General features: G+C 41.2%; 1 protein-coding gene across 7 annotated transcripts in view; it reads right to left on the bottom strand.

Moving 5' to 3' along the window:
* Positions 1-22,022, bottom strand: part of LOC106085845 (uncharacterized protein CG43427) — a 497,194-nt gene that overhangs the window by 260,320 nt on the left and 214,852 nt on the right. For all 7 annotated transcript variants that reach the window (XM_059363470.1, XM_059363474.1, XM_059363471.1 and 4 more), the window contains exon 3: positions 13,004-13,072. The gene's annotated coding sequence lies outside the window, so the exon portion shown is untranslated. The remainder of the gene's footprint in view (positions 1-13,003; positions 13,073-22,022) is intronic.

The raw sequence follows: 22,022 nt of genomic DNA, 5'->3' as shown, positions 1-22,022 counted from the left end.
TAGCTCCACAATTGTTTTAAGATATGAAGTTGTGATGTTTGGCAACAAATAACAATCGCATGAAAAAACAAAACAGACCTGTGAATGAGGTCTTCTTATTTCACATTTAATTTAAAATAGAAACTTAACCATTTTTTTCATATAGCAAGAGGGAGAGAAAGAGAGAGAAGTATGATAAGGGGGGAACAAAGTTTAAGTTTTTCACAAATTATGCAAAGAAACCAGTAAGGAAGGGCAAAAGTCGTGCAGTGCCGACTGTATAATACCCTACACCTACCCTAAAAGTACAATGTGGGACCTATATGCAATTCTGAACCAATTTTGATGGTCCTCGGCGAGCAATTATGTTCAAACTGTAAAAACTACGGTTGACAAATGACGACATTATGGCTAAGTACCCAAAATCTGATGAACGTATATATGGGAGCTATATCTAGTACTGAACCGATTCCGAGCAAACTTCTCAGATAATGTGGTAGTCGTCGAGGAAAGCGTTGTGCAAAATTTTGGCAAGATTGGTCAAACAATGCGCTTGCAGTGGCTCTTGGGGTGAAAATCTGGCGATATACATATATGACAGCTATATCTAACTCGGGGCCGATTTCTATAAAATTCACCAGTGATGTCGAGAGTCATAAGAAAATCCTTTCTGCCAAATTTCGAGAAAATTGGTTAACAAATGACCATTTTATTGCATTATTACTGAAAATCGGACGAACATATATATGGGAGCTATATCTAAATCTGAAACGATTTCGAGAAAACTCCTCAGATACTGTGGCAATCGTCGAGAAAAGCGTTTTGCAAAATTTTGGCAAGATTGGTCAATGAATGTACTTGCTGGTACTCTAGAAGTTAAAATCGGGCGATGTATATACATGGGAGCTATATCTAAATCTGAACCGATTTCCATGAAATTCACCAGTAATGTAGAGAGTCATAAGGAAATCTTTCATGCCAAATTTCGAAAGAATCGGTGAACAAATGACCATTTTATTGCAATATTACTGCAAATCGAACGAACATATCTATGGGAGCTATATCCAAATCTGAACCGATTTCCATGAAATTCACCAGTAATATTGAGAGTCAAAAGAAAATCTCACCTGCCGAATTTCGAGAAAATTGGTTAACAAAAGACCATTTTATTGCTGTATTACTGTATATCGGACGAACATATATATGAGAGCTATATCCAAATCTGAACTGATTTTTATGGAATACACCAGTAATGTAGAGAGTCATAAGAAAATCCTTCCTGCCAAATTTCGAGAGAATAGGTTAACAAGTGGTCATTTTATTGCTGTATTATTGCAAATCGGACGAACATATATATGGGAGCTATATCCAAATCTGAACCGATTTCCATGAAATTCACCAGTAATATTGAGAGTCAAGAGAAAATCCTTCCTGCCGAATTTCGAGAAAATTTGTGGACAAAAGAGTATTTTATGGATGTATTACTGCAAATCGGACGAACATATATATGGCAGCTATATCCAAATCTGAACCGATTTCTATGAAAATCACCAATAATATTGAGGGTCATAAGGAAATCTTTCCTGCCAAATTTCGAAGGAATCGGTTAACAAATGACCATTTTATTGCATTATTACCGAAAATCGGACGAACGTATATATAAGAGCTATATCTAAATCTAAACCGATTTCCATGGAATTCACCAGTTATATTGAGAGTCATAAGGAAATCTTTCCTGCCAAATTTCGAAAGAATCGGTTAACAAATGACCATTTTATTGTTGTATTACTGCAAATTGGACGAACATATATATGGGAGCTATATCCAAATCTGAACCGATTTCCATGAAATTCACCGATAAAGTCGAGAGTCAAGAGAAAATCCCTCCTGCCCAATTTCGAGAAAATCGGTTAACAAATGACAATTTTATTGCAATATTACTGCAAATCGGACGAACATACATATGGGAGCTATATCTAAATCTGAACCGATTTCTATGAAATTCACCAATAGTATTGAGAGTCATAAGGAAATTCTTCCTGCCAAATTTCTAAGGAATCGGTTAACAAATGACCATTTTATTTCTGTATTACCGAAAATCGGACGAACATATATATGAGAGCTATATCCAAATCTGAAGCGATTTCTATGAAATTCACCAATAATAGTGAGAGTCATAAGGAAATCTTTCATGCCAAATTTCGAGAGAATAGGTTAACAACTGACCATTTTATTGCTGTATTATTGCAAATCGGACGAACATATATATGGGAGCTATATCCAAATCTGAACCGATTGCCATGAAATTCACCAGTAATATTGAGAGTCACAAGGAAATCTTTCATGGCAAACTTCGAGAGAATCGGTTAACAAATGGCCATTTTATTGCAATATTACTGCAAATCGGAAGAACATATATATGGGAGCTATATCTAAATCTGAACCGATTTTTATGGAATTCACCAAAAATGTAGAGAGTCATAAGGAAATCTTTCGTGCCAAATTTCGAAAGAATCGGTTAACAAATGACCATTTTATTGCAATATTACTGCAAGTCGGAGGAACATATATATGGGAGCTATATTTAAATTTCAACCGATTTCTATGAAATTCACAAATAATATTGAGAGTCATAAGGAAATCTTTCATGCCAAATTTCGAAAGAATCGGTCAGCAAATGACCATTTTATTGCATTATTTTTGCAAATCGGACGAACATATATATGGGAGCTATATCCAGATCTTAACCGATTTTTTCCAATTTCAATAGGCTTCGTCTCTGGGCCGAAAAACACGCCTGTACCAAATTTGAAGGCAATCGGATGAAAACTGCGACCTGTATTTTGTACACAAATTAACATGGACAGACGGACAGACAAACGGACGGACGGACAGACAGACGGATAGACAGACAGACGGACGGACAGACAGACAGACGGACAGACAGACAGACAGACATAGCTAAATCGAATCAGAAAGTAATTCTGAGTCGATCGCTATACTTATCAATGGGTCTATCTCTCTTCCTTTTGGGTGTTACAAACAAATTGACAACTGTGGCACGGGCACAGTAGTGGTGTAGGGTATAATTAACATAGAAATCACTGTAGCTGCTTGGAGAATCTTCCTTTTCATGGTTTGCTATTCATGTTTGAGGTGGTAGCAATGCTAGTGCTGCCCTATGCCAACTGTAACTTCCATAGATGAGTTTGCTATAGAAAATTTTTCCAAAAATTTCCATGTCACCCTCCTCCTAAACTTGATTCCTACATCCACCATATGCCAATATTTTTCAGCCATTTAATCGCAAGTTTTTTGCTTTGCAGTTTTGAAAACGCAAAACTCCAAAACAAGTGAATTTTTACGTGTCGAACGAAGCCCATGCCAAATCATGGCTATCCATCTCTTTGTCTGTCTGTCTTTCTGTGTGTTTATCGAGTGGATTGCCTGACTATTTGCCGCCACAGAGATCAATTGTTTGGTGGATGTTGCAGTCGAGTGGTAGCAGTTGCCAATTTGAAAAGTGCGTATCTTGATATTGCAAAATTCATGTTGATGATTGTTGGTTTGCTTCTGCTTAGTTCATAGTGGATTTAGCTCCCTCTATACGTTTGAGTGAACATTAAATTGTAAGGGGAGGCAGTACCAGGAAAAAAAAAATATTTTCCAATTTTTTTGTTTTCTCACATCGAACTCATATCGACAGCCGACAACGGAAATGTTGGCAAAATGTTATGTTATGTTATTTTATGCATTCGTTCATTCATTCATTCACTCACTCACTCATTCGCTAAAAGCCAACAATCTTTCGTTACATTTCACATTGCGTTGCAAGTATGCGTTGCAAGAGATTGGAGATTTGCAATTTGCGATTTGCCTGCAACAATTAATTAAATGTTATAATACTCAGGGACGGACGGACAGACCAACAATTAACAAATTACGAAATGTTATTTTGTGTATAGCTTTTCAATAGCTCTTTAGTGTATTGTGCCACATACATACATATTTGTTGTAAATTTCCAAAGAAAATCCCATTCCACTTTATATGAAGTTTTATCATTTCCGCCAGCGTCGAGATTTGTTGGGAGTTTTAAAATTTGCAACATATGCTTGGTTCATAGGAATGTGCACTCTTACAATCTTTAATAAGGTAATGATGAGGCAGATTTGATGAGAAGGGGGCCAAAGTGAGGCTATATCAGACAACGCCTTGACTTTTTGATATATACAAGACTGGATTCCACCAAAAATCTTGGAGATTCCCAAAACATAAAAAAATTTGAAATTAAGCCAAAAACTGAAAATTTTGTTTTAGAGAGGAACGCCCCACCCTAAAACCCCACCGAGCGGACATGTTGGCCTATTGCCACAATATGGGACTGAAAAACAAGGTATTTGGGTGAAGTGCCCCAATCTGGCATCCTTATCATCCACGGGGCCTTTTTTCTGGACAGAAGTCCCATTGATAGACTTCTTTAATATAAGGTGGGTTATATCAGACGGTAGCTTGACTATTTTCTCTGTTGCCATAGAAGGCTTAATTTTGGTACAGAAAATGTTTTTGATCCACAAGAGTATGAAAAGATTTCGCTAAATGCCGAATGTTTGTTTTTACTCAACTTGTAACCCTAAAAAAACTCGAATATTATATCTAAGGGGAACGCCCCACCGCAAAACCCCTCCGAGCGGACATATTATCCGAACCGTACAATATGCGAATAAAGATATTTGGGTGTAAAGTAAGAATGTGGAATCCAAAAGTGAGATCAAATGTCTAGACGGCCACGATAGCACAAAAAACCTCCCAAAAGGATGTGATAGCCGATCGGGGCAGTATTTGCGTGTTGGGTACAAAACTGGCATCCAAATTCGAGGCCAAGTGTCTAAGTGGCCACCATCCCCTCAAAAGCCTCCCAAGCGGATATAATGGCCGACTTGGGAATATGTTGGCCAATTGGAGGTATTTGGATGTAGTGCTCATCCAGAGAGACCAAGTGTTTTGGAGGAGAAATGGCAAATCAGTGTTTGTATACTTCTAGTACCGCAAGCATTCGAATTTGATATCTAAGGGGAACGCCCCACCTCAAAAACCCTTCGAGAGGACATGTTGGCTGATCGTGACAATAAGTGACTCAAACAACAAGGTATTCGGGTGTAGTACCCGAATCGGGCATCTTAACTACCCAGAGAGATCATGTTAATAATAAAGTGACTTGACTTCTTCCATCATTGCAAAGAAGACTTGATTTTAATAAAAAAAAAAAAATAATCTTAAAAACATTGAAAGCTTTTGAAAATTTTGAAATTTTTGTTGCTAATCCAAAAACTCGAATCTAATATCAAAGGGGAACGCTCCACCTCAAAAACCCTTTGAGCGGACATGTTGCCCGATCGTGATAATATACAAGTCAAATAAAAGGTATTTGGGTGTAGGGTAGGGAAGTGGCATCCAAATGAAAGGCCAAGTGTCTAAGTGTCCACCATCCCCCAAAAACCCTCCCAAGCGGATATGATGGCCGACTTGAGAATATGTTGGCCAATCGGGACAATTTCGTGCTCAACCAGAGAGACCAAGTGTCTGGGTGGAAAAATTACCAATTTTTGTTTCTATCCTTCTGGTATCGCAAATATTCGAATTTGATATCTACGCCCCCTTCGAGCGGACTTGTTATCCGATCGGGATAATATACGAATTAAATGAAAGGTATTTGGGGTAGGGTAAGAATCTGGCATCCAAATATAAGGCCAAGTGTCTAGGTGGCCTCCCTTACCCAAAAAAAACCTTCCAAGTGGATATGTTGGCCCATCCGGACATTGGATGACTTAAAAAACAAGGTATTTGGGTGTGGGGGGTAGGAAGTGGGGGGTAGGAAGTGGGGGCTAAGAAGTGGGGGGTAGGAAGTGGGGGGTAGGAAATGGGGAGTAGGAAGTGGGGGTAGGAAGTGGGGGGTAGAAAGTGGGGGGTAGAAAGTGGGGGGTAGGAAGTGGGGGGTAGGAAGTGGGGGGTAGGAAGTGGGGGGTAGGAAGTGGGGGGTAGGAAGTGGGGGGTAGGAAGTGGGGGGTAGGAAGTGGGGGGTAGGAAGTGGGGGGTAGGAAGTGGGGGGTAGGAAGTGGGGGGTAGGAAGTGGGGCGTAACTTCCAAGGTGATTTATTGGATGTATACGGCCATCGTAAGATCAGTTCTGGCCTATGGAGCACTGGTGTGGTGTAATACCGTAGAGAAGAGGACGTGTACGAGGGAGTTCGAGAAGGTCCAGAGGCGGGACTGCGTTGCGATCACAGGGGCACTGAAATCCATACAACAGGCACGGCTGGATATGAAGCCCATTGAGGCCTATATTGGGAACTGCGCCGGCATTGTCGCGCTTAGGCTGAGGGACCTTGGCACGCTGGAGGAGGATGATTGCGGCCACAGTTCGATTCTCGATGTTATGGATGCGGAGGGTAGACTGAGGAGGATCTCCGACTACCTTGAATCAATGCCGACTGGAGTGAGTGTATTCGCGATTCGATTTTCTGAGAGGGATGAATGAAGGGTGAATGGTGTACTTGAGGAGTATGAGACCTTGATCTACACAAATGGCTCCAAGATGGAATCAGGGACTGAATTGGAGGTCTACCCTGATGCACTCAATATCAGTATGTCTTTGAGACGGCCGGCGGCTGTAAGGTCTATGCCATTACATTGGCCGCATGAGAAATTCTGATAAGGGACTTACTCGAAACTCTGAATTTATGTGGACAGTATGGCGGCGCTCAAGGCCTTGGGGTCGAAGATGGTGAGGTCGACATGCGTAGCGGATTGTTTAAAGTCCCTGGATAGGTTCCGGGCCCACAATGTGACGCTGACATGAGTTCCTGGTCATGAGGGGATTCCAGTAAATGAGAGGGCGGACGAGTGCGCCAGGGAACCCCTCCTGGCCGGGCGAACCAGTCTCGGTCTTGTCTACGTGCCATTTGTCGAGCTACTGAACACTGTAGAGAGGATGACCACGACGGCGTCGGTGGCGAGGTGGGACTCGGTGGACGGTTGCCGGTCTGCGAAATCGCTATGGCCAGTCATCGACCAGAGGAGGACGAGGGAGTTTTTGGTATTCGATAATAGGTCGATGATGACCTTGACACGGGTGATAACCGGGCTGTGGTGGGGGTACCGCACAATGACTTCTGTAAGAGTTGTCTCGATGAGGATGAAGAGAAGACTATAGAACACTTGCTGTGTTCTTGTCTGGGTCTGCAGAGACGTAGACTCTCCTTTCTGGGGAGCCGTTTTAAAAAAGTTATAAAAATTTTACAAAAAATATTGAATCTCCCCATTGATATCTCTCCTCCTTCTCTGGTGTTTGCATTGCCACTTCCATTACAACATATTTTTCATTTTTCCCAATGCAAGTGCTCGGTATAGGTCAACAAATTGAAAATATTTTTCATTTTTCCCAAACTCACAAAATATTCGTTAATTATTTAAGCACTTGTTGCTTTTGTTATTTTGCCATTAAAATAATTGCTTAAAGTTTGCTCCATGCTACCTGCCATGGAAAACAAAAATCAAATTGGCTTGCCAAGCTTTTGGGAAAAGTGTAGGCGATGATTTTAAGTTCGATTTGACCCTAATTTATAAAATGAAAAATCAAAAGAACAAACAAAAAATTCATAAACTTTTCAAACTCATTGGGCTTCTCCACACAAAACCCCCCAAAATTCTTAGAGCCTTGTGCAGCATTTAATGCCCTCAAGCGAACGAAAAGGTAATAAGACTCGTGTCCATTATGGGTGGGTATGGCAGGCCCCTTTAAGTGTCTGCAGAATTGAGAGTACATTTTGAAAGTCTGTATGCGAATGATTTGTTTTCTGATTTAGTCAAAACGTGACAGCTAAGCCACAGCCCATGAAATGAAATGGGGAAAAAAATGAAAATTAAATTGTGAACACAACTGTAATGTGTTTACCACAACCGTATAGCCATTGCCGTCATTGTTAGCATTGCCGTTTGTCATTGTGGTGGTTGGCATGATTTCCATGCCACAGACATCTCCAATGCCTACAATTCCCAATGCATTTAAGTCAAATTCAATTTAATTGATAGCGAATGTGTTATGGGCAAATTGAAATATGAATAGGCAAAATGTCAGATGAGAGGAGATGAAACAAAGGAAAATCATTGTTGATGCTGCAGGGCCGATTTCTAAATACCCTACTTTAACATAAGGACCGATTTCTAAGCACCTTACTTTAACAAAGGTATTCTGCGGAAGGGGTTTTGGGGAAAACAGAACATGACTAGGAGAGGAAGGTGCATTTTCTTGACATGCTGGTTCGTATTAAATTTCCCCCAGGATAAAATCTTATCGTTAAATGCCTTCATTAAACACCATTGGGACTCTTGAATCCCATGCTATAGGGTATACAATTTCATTATGTGGAATGACAAAGAAAATAAAATCTAAATAAATCAACACAAATCACAACCAATATGGTGGCCTCTGCATTCTTAGCATTTGCAGATGAATCGGAAATTTGAAAAAAAATGCAGACAGCTTATAACGTCATTCGAAAGAAACTGAGGCCTGCCCACAGATGAAAGCTGCTACACCCCAAAGGTGCTGAAAGATAAACATTCTGCAAGTGTATAACTTCAATTGAAACATGCGCTCATATGGCATGCCATTTTGAGAAGTTTATGGCAGACAATCGTAGAAAATATTTACATTATTTTCCCATTTACGAAAGCCAATTTTTTTAACACTTCGGAAAAGATACATGGCAAGAGAAAGAAAGAGGAAAATTTTCAGTATAACGGCAATATTTTGGATTATATAGACAACTAAAGGGTGATTTTTTTGAGGTTAGGATTTTCATGCATTAGTATTTGACAGATCACGTGGGATTTCAGACATGGTGTCAAAGAGAAAGATGCTCAGTATGCTTTGACATTTCATCATGAATAGACTTACTAACGAGCAACGCTTGCAAATCATTGAATTTTATTACCAAAATCAGTGTTCGGTTCGAAATGTGTTCATTCACGGTAACGTTGCGCCCAACAGCATCTTTGAAAAAATACGGTCCAATGATTCCACCAGCGTACAAACCACACCAAACAGTGCATTTTTCGGGATGCATGGGCAGTTCTTGAACGGCTTCTGGTTGCTCTTCACTCCAAATGCGGCAATTTTGCTTATTTACGTAGCCATTCAACCAGAAATGAGCCTCATCGCTGAACACATGAATGAACACATTTCGAACCGAACACTGATTTTGGTAATAAAATTCAATGTTTTGCGTCAAGCGTTGCTCGTTAGTAAGTCTATTCATGATGAAATGTCAAAGCATACTGAGCATCTTTCTCTTTGACACCATGTCTGAAATCCCACGTGATCTGTCAAATACTAATGCATGAAAATCCTAACCTCAAAAAAATCACCCTTTAGCTGGACAGGGCCCGCTCCGCCGCGCCTTCTTTCACTCTCTTATTTTATCTTTGGGGGTGCTGGTACGGCCTTTCAGATATTTCGCCCCAATGTGGATATCATATTGATGCTCTACTCCCAAATTTCTTTCATTTCGCCCCGGATGTGGATATCTGATTCGTGTCACAGTATCCTATGTCCGCCTATGACGCTGAATGCCTGCGTTCGAATCCTGGTCCGTCCCCCTTCCGATATCGAACAATATATTTCCTTCAAGACCAACCTATATCTCCTTCCAGACCACCCTACACAATATGCGAAAATTTGGAGAAAATCGGTTCAGCCGTTTTTCAGTCTATACGGAACAAACAAACCGAGTATATCGTGATTGGCTTATGTGCCCATTTTGGGCGTTTTTGTGGGGGTGGGGTAACCCCCTATACTTCGGCATGAGTTTGTATGCCAGATTCGTTATCTAGTCCAGCATACTTTTCATTTGATACCCATATTGTCTTTGTAGGTCCACTTGTGATTTTGAGTGGTATTTTTGAGGTAACGGGGGAGGGTCCGCCCCCTTCCCATATCAACAAATTTTACAGCATATTCCTTCTTCCTGACTATATTCGTAATATATTCCCAAATACCTTTAATTTGAGTCCCATATCGTCGTCCATCGTCCAATAAACCTATTTTTGGGGTTTTTTTTACAGACCGCTCGTAGAATTTAATTTTTCTTCTGCAAAACCCACCCAGTCTTATCTACGTATCTGATGATACCTTCCATAGAAACATCGACGAGATCATCCAAATGGAAGAAAAATCACTTACCACAGATGGAAAACTTGGGCCCCTGTAGCCTAAGACATGAATGAAGCGAGTGCCCCATTGTCTCCTTGCCATCTACGTCAAGACAGATTCTATGATAATCATTATGCGGTAGAAGACCACCAAAGCGCAGAGGTTACCATGTACGCCTAGAAACATTGCAGAAAGCCTGTGGTCGAATCCTGGCAAGAGATCAGAAAACATTTTCAACGTTGGATATCCCCTCATAGAGTTGCCGACATTTGTGAGGTACTATGCCATGCATAGAAGACATGTAAAAACTTCTCTCTAAAGAGATCTGGCACTGCGACAACGCCGTTCTTACTCGGCTATAAAAATGAGGTCTCTTTTCAGCGAACTGAAATTTGAATCTGACAGCACTTATTGATTTGTGAGAAGTGGGTCCTTGTTCCTTGGATGAATGTTCATATGCAAATTTGTATTTCCATTATGCGGTATTTCTATGGGCGCTACCATTTGACCTATTGTCCAATATGCGGTCATAATGTATGTAATAGTGTTCAAAGCCAAACTCATGTCAAAATTGTCGAAAGCCAACAAATCCTTCCGTTTTCGGTCGAAGGTAGCCCAAAGAATCCTGGCAGTTCGGCATCCATGTACTGATTACCCCTGTCACACTTTGCGCTCTATCTATCTATCCATTTATCTGTCTCTCTTCTTAGTCGAACTCTTTCTGGCATATTTGTCCACCTTCTCAGCTCCCGGATTCTTATTCTGTCCGCGAATCCTAGTCAGCGTTGTGTTATGAGCCTCTACATTTTGCCACGCTTCTTAATCTTTCTCCTTTCGAATATACGAAGCCTTGAGCGCGGCCATACTGTCCATCTGAAACCTGCGATTCGAAGATCTCTTCCCAGCATTTTAATTGAAGCTAACGTAATAGCACAGAACTATGCCTAAAATATCATACACTAGTGCGACAATTTAAGCTACCTAAGGACATCGAGCGTCTCGTGGTGGACCCCACATCTGGTCACTGACATAGTCTCCCTTCTCAACATAGAATTCATTTCCTAACCTGGTCCTCAGAAAAAGTGCATGCTGAATATTCGTTTTCGAATCGGTCTCGGCGACAGGTAGTGTGAGACCTTACTCAGTCTCCTCATCCTCAGTACACTCACTGAGTCTGTCCTCCTCAGTGTATCCTTCACAAACTACCATCCTAACTCAACCCTCCTCCTCCTACCTCCAGTTAACCTTTCTCAGTTAAATTTTCTTTGTCTACCCCTTTCCAGCCTACCCTTCATAGTCTCCCATCTCTCGTTTCCTAACCTGATTTTCAGGAAAAGTGATTGCTGAATATTCGTTCTCAAATAGGTCTCGACAACAGGCAGTGTGAGACCTTACTCAGTCTCCCCATCCTCAGGCGACCCACTGAGTCCTGTCCTCCTCAGTCTACTATTCACCAACTACCATCCTAACTTAACTCTCCTCAGTATACCCTCCTCAATCTTCCCGACACCCTCCTCCTCTTCTCTACAGTTTACCTTTCTCAGTTAAACCTCCTTCGCCTACCCCTTTCTCGACTACCTCCATAGTATCCTTTCCCTTAGTTTACTTTCCTCAGCCTAACTTCAGTTTTCCCACACAGTCTACCCACCTCAGTCTACACACCTCAGTCCACCCACCGCAGTCTACCCACCTCAGTCTACCCACATCAGTCTACTCATCTCAGTCTACCCCCTAGTCTACCGACTTCAATCTAATCATCTCAGTCCCCCCACCACAGTCTACTCACCACAGTCTACCCACCACAGTCCACCCACTTCAGTCTACACACCACAATCAACCCACATCAGCCTACACACCTCAGTCTACCCACCTCAGTCTACCCACCACAGTCTACCTACCTCAGTCTACACACCACAGTCAACCCACATCAGCCTACACCCCTCAGTCTACCTACAGTCTACTCACCACAGTCTATCCACCTCAGTCTACACACCACAGTCAACCCACATCAGCCTACACACCTCAGTCTACCCTCGGTATACTCACAGTTTACCCACCTCAGTCTACCCACCTCAGTCTACACACCTCAGTCTACCCTCAGTATACCCACAGTTTACCCACCTCAGTCTAAACACATCATTTTACACACCTTAGTCAACCCTCAGTATACCTACAGTTTACCCACCTCAGTCTTACCCCCTCAGTCTACCCACCTTAGTCTACCCACCTCAGTCTAAACACCTCAGTCTACCCAAATCATTTTACACACCTCAGTCTACCCATCTCAGTCTACCCACCTCAGTCTACCCACCTCAGTCTACCCACCTCAGTCTACCCACCTCAGTCCACCCACCTCAGTCTACCCACCTCAGTCTACCTACTTCAGTCTACCCACCTCAGTCTACCCACATCATTTTACACACCCCAGTCTATCCTCAGTATACCTACAGATTAACCACCACAGTCTACCCACCACAGTCTACACACCCCAGTCTATCCACCTCAGTCTATCCACCTCGGTCTACCCACCTCAGTCTACCCACTTCAGTCTATCCATCTAAGTCTACCATTCTCAGCCTAAAGTATACCCACAATATATCCACCTCAGTCTACCCACCTCAATCTACCCCAATTTAAACAAAATATTGTTTAAATTAATTTTTTTATGATGAAATTCTTGTCAAAAATGTATCTATATAAATTTTTTTCACGTTTTTATTTGATTTTTTTTTATACAAAATGTTGTCGATTACTTAAAAACTTCCATTAAACCATAAGACTTACATTAGACTTAAAATATTTTCATTACTTACCTAAAGATTTTTTTCATATCATTTCAATCATAAGTAAAATTGTTGATATTGTTGTCAAAATTCCAAAATCTGAAAATAGAAAACAATGAAAAACCATGAGACACTTGCCACAAAAAAAAAAAGATCATCTTAATGAGAGTAGAAATATTTAAAATTCATTTCGTTAAATGACACAAATTAAGAATCTTAAATCTCGCAAATTTCAACTTCATCGCATTAACATAAACGACGGTGTTAATGTTGGTTGAAGTTCGTTGTAGAAGTTTTTACCTACCATTCATTCTCAGTTGATTCAGAGACAATGCCTTCTAAGATAATGGCCAAAGTGAGAGATTAGAGCATAGATAGTTAAACGAGAACAAAGACATGCATGAAAACGTAGTAAAGAACAGCAATAAATTTGCAGTAAATTTGCCTGGGAAATTGTGGAGAAGTTCTAACAGGGTGGAACTTAACAATGGCAAGGAAGGAAGAATAAATTAGAGAGTAGATGGTTTGTTGTTTTGACAAAAATTGTGTGTTTGTTAAAAGTTTTATACGCAGTATGATCGGCAGCGACAGCAAAACAGGAGGCCTCCTAAAATTTACGCTAGGCCACATAATATTGGGCAGTTGATAGCGCTGCCCATTCGTGACCATCTGTCAACTGTATCTCTTTAGGACTTGTGGCGATGAATAAGCTTACATGTTGCTGGAGGCATATTCCCAGATTTTAGTTATCCTGAAATTTGTGAGGAAGTTCCTTGTCTTGTAAACTGGTCTGCTTTATGTTCCCCTGGTAATACTCTGACCAGAAAACTGCATGAGACCCAAAATTTGGCACTCAATAGCCACTTTGGCCAAAGCAAATGTCTGTATCGCATGCCACCTAAAAACAAAGTTAGCTAAAAACACACGCACAAATATGTTAGAGTTCATGTTGCTAGAGGCATACCCACAGATTTCAGTCATCCTGGATTTTGTAAGAAAGTTCCTCTACTTGTATGCTGGTCTGCTCTACATTTCTCTGGTATTACTCTGACTGCATGAGACCCAAAATTTTGCACTCAATAGCCACTTTGGCCAAAGCAAATGTCTGTATCGCATGCCACATAAAAACAAAGTCAGCTAGAAACACACGCACAAATATATTAGACTGAGAGATGCGCGAACGTTTTTTTAAACGTTTAGTGGATGTGATATTCAATTTGGTCGACGGGCATCGTGTGTTGTTTGCAAATGAACAACACTCAGATGAGTGCCATATGAAGCCAAAGCAAGCAAAGAAATGAGCCATCAAGTTTTGTTGAGCGGCATAGATATACTCTGTTTTATTTTTGGATCAGAATTGTTTTTCTCATTGACGATCGTGCTGTCTGTCTCCGTCTGTCAAAAGTGACGGGCTTACTTCCATTTTTTGCTTTACCCAAGCCATTACAAAACACTCAAATTAATTTCAGCTCTCATAACTCTGAACGATAGCTCTGTGTGTGCCTTCTGTTCAGTTAGGTCAATGTGAGCCCTCGTGAGTATTGCTCAAAATGTAAAATACGGCCAGGTGGCTTGCTGCTGCGGCCACTCACTGAGGCACTAAGCTCGATACCGCAGATTGTCTGCAGCCGCCCTTGCAGGCACTCCGTATGGAGCATTCGCAACCTTTGGATGCGCCCGGTAGCTCGCAGCTAAGCTTCTTGTAACAGGCCATGAACACCGCACAGCTAGGACCTCAAAGTTCCAGCTTGTATGGTGCTCATAGCTATCTCGTGCCCGTATCTGGTGATGGGCATTGCAAATTTTGCAAATTTTTCTCCATGAACATTCAACTAAGGAGAGCAGGGGCAAACTTCGCACATTTCATTTAAGCTCAATGATAGGTTTGGTTAGGTAAGCACTTAGAACATTTTTTATGTCCATTATGATACCACATTAGCGACAGGCCAAGGCTTCTGGCGGGAATCGAACCCAGGACCCCTGCACTGGTAATCCAAGCACACTACCAACTCGGCTACCGGGGCGCTGCTCAATGATACGGGTCCTTCGTTTTATAGCCGAGTCCGAACGACGTGCCGCTGTGCGACACCTCTTTGGAGAGAAGTTTTTATATGGCATAGTACCTCACAAATGTTGCCAGCATTAGGAGGGGCGCCCTGGTAGGGTGCTTGGATTACCAGTGCAAGAGTCGTGGGTTCGATTCCCGCCAGAAGCCTTGGTCTGTCGCTGTTGTGGTATCACAATGGACTCAAAAAAATTGTCTAAGCGAGTCTGTAAAGGACTGTCACTCTTACATAACCTAGGTGAAGAAAACCACCGCTGAAAATTTGTATTCCGATGGTTTCGCCAGGATTCGAACCCAAGCATTTAGCGTCACAGGCGGACATGCTAACCTCTACTCCAAGGTGGCTTCCGGTTGTTGTTGTGTTCTCTCTTTCGTCTGCTTGATTCTGTTGAGTGTCCAGATCGAGGAACTCTGCGACTATGATAAAGTGCGTCGAGAGGGATCTGGGCCTGAGTTGGCTGGGTTTGGCTGGGTGATGTGTGGTTCGTGGTCACAATCGGGATATACATCCTGTACTTTGTCATCAATCCCTGCTCTGTAGGAATTGAGGCGGCTGCATCTGCCGGAACGTAATTGAGCCAGAACTACTCTGGATTGTCGGGGGAGGTCATTTTCTTTAGGTGCAATGGCAGGCGGTCGTTCTCTAAGGACTACATTCATCAGGTAGCTATTTACGGCATCTGCTATCTTTGTGTCTACATTAATGGTTTCTAGACCCGATTGATATACCGCTTGATCTAGAGGTTCTCTCCTGTAGCGCTGAACCTCACGCTCTAGATTACCTTAAGGCTTCTGGGCGGTGGGTATCTATTCACAAGATTATGATTTGGATGGTCTCTGCGTAGCGTAGAGGTTAGTACGTCCGCCTATGACGCTCAGTGCCTGGGTTCGAATCCTGGCAGCAACATCAGAAATTTTTTCAACTGTGGTTATCCCCTTCTAAAGTTGGCGACATTTGTGAGGTTCTTTGCAATGTCAAACTTTTTCCCAAAAAGGTGTCGCTCTGCGGCACGCCGTCCAAACTCGGCTATAAAAAGGAGGCCCCTTGTCATTAAGCTTCAACTTGAATCGGTCAGCACTCATTGATTTGTGAGAAGTTTGCTCCAGTTCCTTAACGGAATGGCTATGGGTAAATTTGCATTGGCATGGTCTCTGCGAGAACAGCCAAAAAAAGGTATTGCTTAGACAGCGTGTAGTTATGTCTTCGCACTGGTAGGATCTTTGTCTTCTGATGGAGGTGGTCCACATGAGAACTGAGGTGAACGCCCCCGTTCGCAGTACGAAGGGCGGCATTCTGACAGTTCCGAATATTATTCAACTGCAGGTCACAGAGCTGACGAGACCGTATTGGCGCCGCATAACTTACCACAGCCCGGCCAATCGCTACTATAGTCCTCACAATGACTGAGACATCTGTCCTAGCCAGTGACAACAAAGCGGTAGACTTTTTCAAGTCTTGTTTAGGCCATATATTGGGTTGCCCAAAAAGTAATTGCGGATTTTTCATATAGTCGGCGTTGACAAATTTTTTCACAGCTTGTGACTCTGTAATTGCATTCTTTATTCTGTCAGTTATCAGCTGTTAATTTTAGCTTGCTTTAGAATAAAAGTGTAAAAAAAGTATATTTGATTAAAGTTCATTCTAAGATTTATTAAAAATGCATTTACTTTCTTTTAAAAAATCCGCAATTACTTTTTGGGCAACCCAATAGTTTTGGATTGTTCATAGCCCCCTCTTTGTGACCATCTATCATTCGTTGTCCTACGGGCCTGGTCTTGAAAACTTAGCTTGCATGTCGCTAGAGGCATATCCACAGATTCCGGTATACCAGGAATGTGTAGGGTAGTTCTTAGTCTCGCAAGCTCATCCGCTTTACAATTCCCTAGGATATTTCGGTGGGCCGGCAATCAGAATAGGGGAATTTTGAATTGTTCAGCCATCTCATTGAGAAATCTCTGATGGTGAAGAAAGGCTATTGAAATCTGAAACACGTACTCCATATTTAAGGACTATCTGGCTGTCAGAGACCAAAATTTCACCACTATTATTAAGAAGCGACCTACTAACTTCCTTAGGAAAAGAAGTAGTACTCCTCCTTTATGCCTTGATCTCCTAATTTCTATGTTCTTGAAAATTGATTGATTTTCCTCAGCTATTTTGTAGCCTTTTCCACATATTTACAGACACTATGATTGTCTTGCAAGGAGAATAATTTGTTCTCTGCCTTTCATTTTTTTGTGAAAATAGCTACAATTCTTTATAAACACCCACATAAGTTAAAAAAGAAATGAAAACAAAAAACCATTACCTATCGAAAGAAAAACAAGGTCAATTGGTTAATATCAAAGCATTTGATGGATACCCGTTTTATATGGTACATCATAATGGCTTATCGCAAGGCAACGCAACTAGGCCTATGGTACATGCCATTCCAGAAATCCACAAAGAGGGAGAAACAACTGTGAACAACCTACCTAAATTGCCAACAAGTTTCCAAGTGTTTACTCTAGTTTCCAAGTTGAAGTTCCAAGGAAATACAGTCCAGAGGCACGACTATCAATATGAGGATCTGTTGTTTTTGTTGCCCCCTTTTGTATCTTTCAAATCATGATGATCATTTTTATTGGCAAATGTCTATTTGTTTTGTGTTTAAACTCTAAAAATAAATCTTGGAACTAAATGATGGTCGATTGTTAGACCAACAGCACGGCTCACAAATGTTGATGATCATTTGGCTCTGATGATTATGATCATTTGTATGATCGCCATCTCTGGAGTTCTTGTCCAGACTATGTTTATTGAACAATCTCAAGAGTTTGGCAAGAGAACCCAAGCCTTAGTCATAGACTAAGACATGCTGCAACCCAAGTAAACATCTTTCCTTCTATGCATGTTTCCATCACCTAATCCACTAGGCTTCAGAATCTGTGCTAAACACCCCATGTACGAGTATGATGATCACTTCCATTCTTTGCCTAACAAGATTTGGAGTTGGAATCCATACCAGCTCTTGGCAGTTGACTAGTATACTTGATTATGGCATCACCCAAAGATACCTGGGCATGAAGTCAAGTCTAATATGAACCCAGTATGGGAGTAGTAGAGGGAGTGGAAATGTGGCAGCAAGATAAGAAAATATGATAGAGAACTTAAAAGAAAATAAAAGAGTCAAAAAAGACGAGTTGTAGCCTCATTTCCAGTTATTACGTTAGCATAGCAATTACCATTGGAGCCAACCAAATGATCTTCGTTATGCGATATGATTATGTTGGTGATTACAATCACCAGCACTAGATATACTAGTAAGCAACTGCCAGCAGAAGCCAGTAAGTGAGTAATAGTAGGGAGTATTTATTGATAAGGCAGCAAAATAATGGGTCATTATTATGGAAGGAATGGAGGAAATTTGGAAGATTCAAACAAGTTATAGTCCGATTCAGACCAAAAATTAATTGAACGCTGAACATTGTAGATGTCATTGTGTAATATTTCAGTCCATTCGGATAAGAATAGCGCCTTGTAGGGGCTCAAGAAGCAAAATCGGGAGATCGGTTTATATGGCAGCTGTATCAAGCTATTGATCGATTCAGACCATATTGAACACGTATATTGAAGGTCATGAAAGAAGTCGTTGTACAAAATTTCTGCTAAATCAGATGCGCCCTGTAGAGGCTCAAGAAGACAAGATCCCAGATCGGTTTATATGGCAAAAAACACCTCGTGCAAAATTTTAGCAAAATCGGATGAGAATTGCGCCCTCTAGAGGCTCAAGAAGTCAAGATCCAAGATCGGTTTATATGGGAGCTATATAAGGTTATAAACCGATTTGAATCATACTTAGCACAGCTGTTGGAAGTCATAAAAAAACACCTCGTGCAAAATTTCAGCCAAATCGGATGAGAATTGCGCCCTCTAGAGGCTCAAGAAGTCAAGATCCCAGATCGGTTTATATGGCAGCTATACCAGATTATAAACCGATTTGAATCATACTTAGCACAGTTGTTGGAAGTGATACCAAAACACCAATTGCAAAATTTCAGACAAATCGGATGAGAATTGCGCCCTCTAGAGGCTCAAGAAGTCAAGACCCAAGATCGGTTTATATGGCAGCTATACCAGATTATAAACCGATTTGAATCATACTTAGCACAGCTGTTGGAAGTCATAACAAAATACCTCGTGCAAAATTTAAGCCAAATCGGATGAGAATTGCGCCCTCTAGAGGCTCAAGAAGTCAAGATCCCAGATCGGTTTATATGGCAGCTATATAAGGTTATAAAACGATTTGAATCATACTTAGCACAGCTGTTGGAAGTCATAACAAAATACCTCGTGCAAAATTTCAGCCAAATCGGATGAGAATTGCGCCCTCTAGAGGCTCAAGAAGTCAAGATCCCAGATCGGTTTATATGGCAGCTATACCAGATTATAAACCGATTTGAATCATACTTAGCACAGTTGTTGGAAGTGATACCAAAACACCAATTGCAAAATTTCAGACAAATCGGATGAGAATTGCGCCCTCTAGAGGCTCAAGAAGTCAAGACCCAAGATCGGTTTATATGGCAGCTATACCAGATTATAAACCGATTTGAATCATACTTAGCACAGCTGTTGGAAGTCATAACAAAATACCTCGTGCAAAATTTAAGCCAAATCGGATGAGAATTGCGCCCTCTAGAGGCTCAAGAAGTCAAGATCCCAGATCGGTTTATATGGCAGCTATATAAGGTTATAAAACGATTTGAATCATACTTAGCACAGCTGTTGGAAGTCATAAAAAAACACCTCGTGCAAAATTTCAGCCAAATCGGATGAGAATTGCGCCCTCTAGAGGCTCAAGAAGTCAAGATCCCAGATCGGTTTATATGGCAGCTATACCAGATTATAAACCGATTTGAATCATACTTAGCACAGTTGTTGGAAGTGATACCAAAACACCAATTGCAAAATTTCAGACAAATCGGATGAGAATTGCGCCCTCTAGAGGCTCAAGAAGTCAAGACCCAAGATCGGTTTATATGGCAGCTATACCAGATTATAAACCGATTTGAATCATACTTAGCACAGCTGTTGGAAGTCATAACAAAATACCTCGTGCAAAATTTAAGCCAAATCGGATGAGAATTGCGCCCTCTAGAGGCTCAAGAAGTCAAGATCCCAGATCGGTTTATATGGCAGCTATATAAGGTTATAAAACGATTTGAATCATACTTAGCACAGCTGTTGGAAGTCATAACAAAATACCTCGTGCAAAATTTCAGCCAAATCGGATGAGAATTGCGCCCTCTAGAGGCTCAAGAAGTCAAGACCCAAAATCGGTTTATATGGCAGCTATACCAGATTATAAGCCGATTTGAATCATACTTAGCACAGCTGTTGAAAGTGATACAAAAACACTATGTGCAAAATTTCACTCAAGTCGGACGAAAATTTCGACACGTATATTGAGGGTCATGAGAGAAGACGTTGCACAAAATTTCTGCCAAATCTGATGAGAATGGCGCCCTCTAGAGGCTCAAGAAGTCAAGTCCCAAGATCGATCTATATGGCAGCTATACCAGATTATAAACCGATTTGAATCATACTTACCACAGCTGTTGGAAGTCATAACAAAAGACCTTGTGCAAAATTTCAGCCAAATCGGATGAGAATTGCGCCCTCTAGAGGCTGGAGAAGTCAAGACCCAAGATCGGTATATATGACAGCTATACCAGATTATAAACCGATTTGAATCATACATAGCACAGCTGTTGAAAGTGATACAAAAACACTATGTGCAAAATTTCACTCAAGTCGGACGAAAATTACGCCCTCTAGAGGCTCAAGAAGTCAAGACCCAAGATCAAAACATGGACCGATATGAACCATATTTAGCGCAGTTATTGGAAGTCATAACAAAATACCTCATGCAAAATTTCAGCCAAATCGGACGACAATTGCGCCCTCCAGAGGCTCAAGAAGTCAAGATCCCAGACCGGTATATATGGCAGCTATACCAGATTATAAGCCGATTTGAATCATATTTAACGCTGTTATTGGAAGTCATAACAAAACACCTCATGCAAAATTTCAGCCAAATCGGGTGAGAATTGCGCCCTCTAGAGGCTCAAGAAGTCAAGATCCCAAATCGGTTTATATGGCAGCTATAGCAAAAGATGGACCACTTTGGCCCATTTACAATCCCAACGGACCTACACTAATAAAAAGTATTTGTGCAAAATTTTAAGCGCCTAGCTTTACTCCTTTGAAAGTTAGCGTGCTTTCGATAGACAGACGGACGGACAGACGGATGGACGTAGCTAGATCGATTTAAAATATCATGACGGTCAAGAATATATATATATTATATGGGGTCTCAGAGGCATATTTCGAGGTGTTACAAACAGAATGACGAAATTAGTATACCCCAATCCTATGGTGGAGGGTATAAAAACTAAATTCAGAATTGTCAGGATAGTGGAATCAAAATAGTAGATCTAGAATCTAGAATCTTCTATTTTTTTAAACTACGATTGTGAATCAACGATTCTGAATCTATGATACTAAATACACGATAATAAATCTACTATTCTGAATCCACGATTCTGAATCTGTGATTCAGGACATGGGCACAAATAAGGCTGATGTTGATGAATTTGGCTTTTATTCGAAATGTGGCTAGCCTCTCATCCACCGGAGTAATCGGTTCAGTCTTCGACGAACCAGAAATTCACAGCCAAATTCATGCTTCATGTTATGGCAGCTATAGCACAATTCGTCACCGCTTGGTGTTGTTGTGACGCCACCATTCCCAATCCATCGCACTTCCTCTAAGTATGTAATATCTGCCTTGTACTTCTCTATTGCATCCGCCAGCGCGTATACTGCACCTTCTCTATAGAGAATGCGGAGATGCCAGGTACAGATCCCCAAATCATTGTCGTTTTTTCGTTTGCGCGGTTCGAAAAATGAGAATGACTTTGTTTCTCATAGTGATTCTC

The sequence above is a fragment of the Stomoxys calcitrans genome, chromosome 2, assembly GCF_963082655.1.
Source record: "Stomoxys calcitrans chromosome 2, idStoCalc2.1, whole genome shotgun sequence".
Classification (NCBI taxonomy): domain Eukaryota; kingdom Metazoa; phylum Arthropoda; class Insecta; order Diptera; family Muscidae; genus Stomoxys; species Stomoxys calcitrans.
The sequence above is the reverse complement of the archived record's forward strand: the minus strand, read 5'-3'. Positions and strand labels throughout refer to the sequence as shown.